Consider the following 7,155-nt stretch of genomic DNA (forward strand, 5'->3'; position numbering starts at 1 on the left):
CCAACCAGTTTTCTTAAAATGTCGACAAGATCACAAGACAAGTATCGTGATTTTATAATAATAATTAGGAGTGAGCATAGGCGGGTACCCGGCCGAATTTGCTGGAACCGGAACCGGAACCGGAACCGGCGGTTCCTAGGATGTTGGAACCAGAACCGGAACCGGTTACATCGGTTCCTAAGATTTTGAAATGCTCTCGGAACCGCCGGAACCGGTTCCGGTTCCGGGTACCCGGCGTCTAATTTTTGAAAAATAAGAATCACAAAAATTACATTATAAAGCTAGTTTTACAGACTTTCGGTGGATATATTTTTAAAAAAATAAAGATGTTTTGTTGCAATTAGAAAAAATGACATGTTCCGAAAATTCCATGCATTCTAACATTAAATAAATTTCATTATTGTTGTAAATGGTGTAAGTAAAAACTAGTGAGATTTTGCAGAGTCATCATTTGTGACTCCACAGTTTCACAAATCGCTTTCTTAAGACAATTAGAGAACAAGTAATCATTTTAGCTTCCACTGAGTTCTGCTTATTGTGATTCAGCTTGTCTGTTACATCAAGAAATTCGATTTTTCAGTGTACATGCATATTGTATGTATTTGTATTTATCTTTTAGCCCATGTATTATTTTTGTATCATTATATGTAGTGTAGTCCTGGCACATGACCCATATTATAAATTCATTTGAAGTGAAGGAGAATAATCGACTTTTTGATGCCAATATTGTGAGGAGGCAAACCAACAGAAGGTAAAATAAATACTATATGTATCCACTAATTGTTGCAAATACAAAAAACAATAAACGAATTATGTTTATACAAAGATAATTGACAGTTTGCCGATATATATATATATATATATATATATATATATATATATATATATATATATATATATATATATATATATATATATATATATAGGAGTAGGATCAAATGAGAACACCTAAAAGGTTGAGAACGCAAAGAACACTTATCAGCCAATCATTTTATTAGGGTATTTAAGTAAATTTGCATTTAATATAATTTTTAATTAATATAATACAATTAATAATCAATATATTATCTATTATTATTTACCTATAATAAAGGGATATGCCATAGTTATCGTTGAATTGAAGATACGATTTCCAGTATACGATTCGTGATTTAGTCAATCGACATTTGTATCTGTAACATCGTTTATGGTTGAAGATAATAACGTAGGAATTTGTTAACCCAAAATATCGATGTCAGACTGTTTTGATTACAGTAGCGATGATACCGAACATGATGATCAATATGGCGACGAAGCATTCGACAATAATCAATATGATGAAGATGATTTCTATCATTCGGATGATCAATACAGCGGAAGAATTCAATTATCTGATTATACGAGTGAAGGTAACAATATCAACATCTTTTAAATACAGATCGTGTATTACAATCAGTATTGAATTTATGTATATGATGAATAAGACGTGTACATATTTGTATACGATTAATCATATACGTTTTATGTATTAATTAGTTAATGCTGGTGTATATCACAAATCGTTGTACATTGTTTCGTAAGTTTAATACAATGTTTCTTAAGTTTGATAAGCATTGGTGATTATGCGTTAATACAATTATATATGATAATGATTTAAATCTTTTGACATAGTTATGTGTATTTTAAAATGAGTAAACACTTCAACTTTGATTACTGTTTCACACACGTTGATTATGATTAGAAAATTGTTTAATTTATGAATACGTAATTGATCTAAATTTATATCATGTCTCTCATGTCGCATTATTGTTTTTTGTTGTTTAAAAAAACAGGTACAAATTGAACTGATTCTGAAGAGGAATCATTCAATAGTAATGTTGTTGACTCGCCCGGTGGGAAAACCAAGTTGTGGAAACCTATTGTTCCTAAAGAATTTATGCCAGATGTAGATGCTACTTATCAATCATTAGAGGAGGCGGTTGAAATGTATAAATTATATGCAGATAAAGCAGGTTTTGGTGTCAGGTTAAATACAGTAACGAGGTTTGGTGACAAAACCATTAAAAAAAGGTATGTAGTGTGCAACAAAATGGGTAAAATACCTAACAGATCAACTGACACTTTGGATCCCGAGGGTACTGGAAGGAATAAACGAAACTCAAACTTCAGAATCACGGACTGCAAGGCATTGATAAAGTTTGAAAGGTTACATATGCGAACTAATGCTTGTAAAATATATGAGTTTGAAGAGAAGTACAACCACCCCCTAGAAACTAAAGAAGAAAGACGGTATTCCAAACGTGCATGACGACTTAGTTATAAAGACAAGGAGTTTATAGTACGTTCTTCAACATCTAACATTGGTGCAACAAAGGCACATAAGTTACAAGCTAGTTTGCAAGGAGGTTATGAAAACGTTGGCCCTGAAGCAATTGATTATAAAAATTTTAGAAGGAAGATGGGAAACCTTATAGGTGACAAGGATGTACAGCTGGTTGTTGACAAAATGAACATGAGGAAAGATGAGTTACCTAACTACACATTTGAGTATAAATGTGTTGATAGTGTGTTAAACGCAATGTTTTGGGCGGATGAAACCGATAAGTTATATTACAAGGAGTTTGGAGATGTGATCTCATTTGATGCTACATTCCGAACAAATAAGTATGCTCTTATAGTTATCTATTTTTTTTCTTTAAATATGAATATTGATATTTTTTGAGTTTATAATCAATGTTCAATTTGTTTTTAATTACCTTTTTAATACAGGTATGGAATGATTTTTGTGCCGTTTACAGCCATTGATAACCACAAACGTTCAATAAACATTGGAGCAGGTTTGTTAAGCAACGAGTCAATAGAATCTTATCGTTGGTTGCTCGAAGCTTTTTTGAAAGCACATGGAAAACACCCTCAATTAGTGTTAACAGAGCAAGATCCAGCAATTCTACAGGCCGTTGAAGCAGTATTTCCTAGTTCTAATCATCGTTTATGTATGTGGCACATTATGAAAAAACTACAAGCTAAGGTGTGTATATTTTGGTTAAAGTTAACACGCAACATGTTTTATTCAGCAATGATTTACACAGTTTACGTATTTTAAAAAATGATTAGCATAGATATTGTTTATTCATAAATAATCTTATAAAATTCTAATGTTTTTTTTAGGTTTCAACCGATTTTTTAAAAAAAACTGATTTTCGAAAGCGTTTTACTAAGCTTGTTTGGAATGTCTACATCGAGCCTCAAGTCTTTGAATCAAGGTGGAAACTGCTTATGAGAAAATTCAAACTACAGGACAAAAGATGGTTCAAAGACATGTACAGGGATCGAAAGCTTTGGATTCCAGCCTATTTTAAAGACATGCCACTACACGGTCTGATGAAAACTACTTCAAGGTCTGAAAGCGTCAACTCATTTTTTAATAAATACTCTAACTCTGGTAATTTGCTTATCTATTTCATGATGAACTACGACACCACAATTGGAAAGCAACGAAATGGTCAACAGAAACTAGAACATGATACAAAAAATGTAAAACATGAAATGACGCTTCCAAGTGGATTACTAGAACATGCAGCTACGGTTTACACTAAAACCGTTTTCTATGAGGTCAAAAAGGAAATATTTAAAGCAGCCTGGTACTGTTCTATTGACAGTGTTGAATTGATTGATGGGTGGCAAGTTGTTATGATTACACAAACGGATAAGAACAAACAATTGAAGATAAAATGCAAGGTTATATTCATCGTTTAAACGCTATTCATTAGTGATCATACAAGTATATTATATCATTATTTTTAAATTACATATCCTTGTTTCAATATTATGCAATAACCACCAACTAATATGTTAATTCAATCAGTTACTAACATACATTATTTTTATTATACAATGTAAGTTGAACTAAAGTTGTCTGAAAAAGAAGTTAAATGTTCATGCAATCACTTCATACGTACTGGCATTTTGTGTCGTCATATTTTTTGCTGTATTGAAAAACAACCATGTTGAAGAGATTCCAGAGCAGTATATTCTCAGAAGATGGAGAAGGGATGCAATTTCCAGCCATTTGTTTGCCATGAAACATGTTGCCATAGAAACAGAAGATGACATTTTTAAACTTCTAACAGAGGCATACAACAATATTGAATACTGCTTGGATCATTTCAAAAGAAGCAAGGAGAATTTGTTGGAATTTGTTGAAAAAACACGTAACTTGAAGCAGGCAGCAATGGAGTTTGGCAGTTCAAACCAAACATCATCTGATAATGATGAAGAAGAAATTATTCGGATGCTTGGAATACGCATCATTCCTGATGAAATAAATATCCATCCACCTTCATCTATACGTACCAAAGGTAGTGGAACTAAGAAAAGGATGGTTAGTGCTATTGAGAAAGCTGTTGCAGCTGCAAAGAAAAAAACCAGAATGTGCACAGGTTGCAATCAATATGTTAACCATAATTGGAGGACTTGCAAAGTCAGACTTGCACAAGAGTCAAAACAACCTTAAAATGGCCCATTCGTTTGCCCAATAGATTTTACTTTTCTATTAGATTAAGAATAAGAATATGTTTCTATGATTTAGTATGTTATTTTATCTTAAAACACCTTCATTATTTTTAACCTTTTGTTTTATTCAACAATGAATAATAGCATAAACAAATCTGGTAATCCTAACAGATTAATGATATTAACAAGCATTTTAACCTCTGTCATTTGATTAAAACAGTTTGCACTTAGAATAGATATATTTTTCCTTTGTTGAAATTATAAAAACATCAATCATTATAGACTATAGTCATATACAATTCAAGCAGTATTCATAGTTTATTGTTTGCTGTTAGTAGTACATCATAATAACAAAAATGTTTGTACGATTAACTTTTAAAACACCTATACATCATATATTCATTTATGTTTGCTTTTGGGTATATTTTAGTCATAAGTTTAACCATAGTAGACGTTAAACCCTTTGTTATAGTCAATAATAAATAATATCATAAATACATTAATTACTTTCAACATACTAATGATATGAAAATTGTGAAATACTCTTCTGTTAAGTTAAAACAATTTGCATTTAAAGTATAATAGGTTATGAATAATTCATGTATTTATGCTATTATTCAATATTGAATAACAACATACTTTAAGATATAAAAACAACAACAATCATTATAGACTATAGATATATTCATTTAAATTATTAAAAGTTCTGATTGTATGGTCATAGTAGTATAGCATATTAACAAATGTTTGTTAGTAAGAATCATTGCTGAGTATACATTAAAATTATACCAGTCATGTTAATCATCATTTTTTGACATAATTTAATTTTTCAAAAAGTTAATGTAAAATTATAACTATTAAAATATCACCATTCCATTACTAAAATTAGCAAACCAAAAGGAACTATTGTACAAATTGCAACCCAAGTTAATATCCTTAGCATACAAAACCATTGTTTTAAAACTATCCAAAAGAAACCATCGAAGTCATAACTAAAATAACTTTTTTAACATAATTAACTAAAATCATCCAATCTCGTGTGAATTTGTTCCTTTGCAATGGCCAACAGTTGAGAACGTTGTCTTGAAGGAATCTTGTGGAATTCATCAACCTTTTGGAGCACATAATCTTTTTGTACATTATATTCATGAGTGACGATTTTGTATAAATACTTTGTCCTCAGTTTAACAAGTTGATCATCTTGTGCAGAAGACTCGTTCTTGAACCCAGCTTTAAACTCATTCATACTTCCACCCATATACGTTTCCATGTGACACATCGTAAACACACCACAATCAATGTGGTTGTTTATTGTTCTCCAAGGCATTTCCAGTCTATGTGGCATCACATGTGAAAACATCTCAGCTTTTGGATGATTATGAGATTTTAAGTAATCAACTATGTACTCTTTCTGAAAATGTAAAAAACATTGTCAACACATATGAAATTTTATTAACTATGTAATGTAACTTTTATTAATCACTTACAATGATTTGGGGCAACTGACCATATCTCACATCAATATGATCATCAACTTTGCTGTTGTCAATGATTACAAACTCTGGGTGTTGTAGATTGATCACAAAAAGGAAAATGTGGAAGGAACGGATGACTGGTAGGAAAAGCTTCAACGTTTATTCATTTACATGTATTCACTTTATTGAATATTCATATTTGATCAATTATAAATAAACACATAAGTAAACTGTTCAGATATATCTCTTACCAATCCAACGTAACGTAGGCTTGCGTCCATATCTTCAATAGAAAGCACCAGATTCTCAATGAATTTATCTTTACGTTGACTTTCTGTTAAATCACTTTCAAGATACGAATTCTGTAATCCATTTTTAAAAACTCATTAGCTTATTTATATGTTGTATTTAAAAAATAGTATAATCAACATTGAACAATATTAAATTATACCGTCACATCTGTCTTGCAATAAACTCTCAGAGGCGATTCAGGTGCATGCTTACTTTCATCAAGATTCAACACTTGACTCCAACAATCAATCACATGACCAAATAGTTCACATGTTGGAAAAAAACTTTCCATGTGAAACCTCTGAGCAGAAAAACCATCCAAAGTGTGGAAAACTATATCACTGCAAAAGACGTGACCAATTAATACCAATTTTAATAAGCAACCAACAAAATTAAGTAATTTTAAACATGTTTTAAATGCAACTTACTTTGGCTCTCCCTGGAGAGAGAATATCCATTCTGCTACACGTTTTTCTTGTCGTGGAACTCCTTTGATGATATCAACAGCCCGTATAATGTAAGGAGATTTCAGATATTCGGATTTCATGCGAGGCCTGTACCCTCTTCTATTAAACCCCTTTTCATAATTGTTGAATGGTACTACAGACAAAGGAATTGGCATTTTCATTTTCGATGGTGGTGTAGTCTGAAAAGATTTTCTTCCAGACCTATTCACGAAGTCTGCATATTCCTGTGACATCTGAATACTACATTTTGCCATCGGGGAGTTGTCAAACTGTTTGTGAGATGCTGCTAGAATCAACGTACATTCAATTTCAGCCGCATTATCATACCACCATTGAGATTGTTCTGGTTCCTCTGATGCGGAAACTTCATTAAACAAATCATTTACTTTGTTTTTCCATTCTTTGACCAACTGATTCTCAGGATATTTCTT

At 31.5% G+C, this 7,155-nt stretch overlaps 1 pseudogene; it reads left to right on the forward strand.

Moving 5' to 3' along the window:
• Window positions 1-1,231: 1,231 nt before the first annotated feature.
• LOC145107034 (protein FAR1-RELATED SEQUENCE 5-like) lies at window positions 1,232-4,492 on the forward strand (annotated as a pseudogene).
• Window positions 4,493-7,155: the final 2,663 nt, after the last annotated feature.

Source organism: Lactuca virosa, chromosome 4 (genome assembly GCF_052849685.1).
Source record: "Lactuca virosa cultivar CGN04683 chromosome 4, Lactuca_virosa_CGN04683_v6, whole genome shotgun sequence".
NCBI classification, from domain to species: Eukaryota; Viridiplantae; Streptophyta; class Magnoliopsida; order Asterales; family Asteraceae; genus Lactuca; species Lactuca virosa.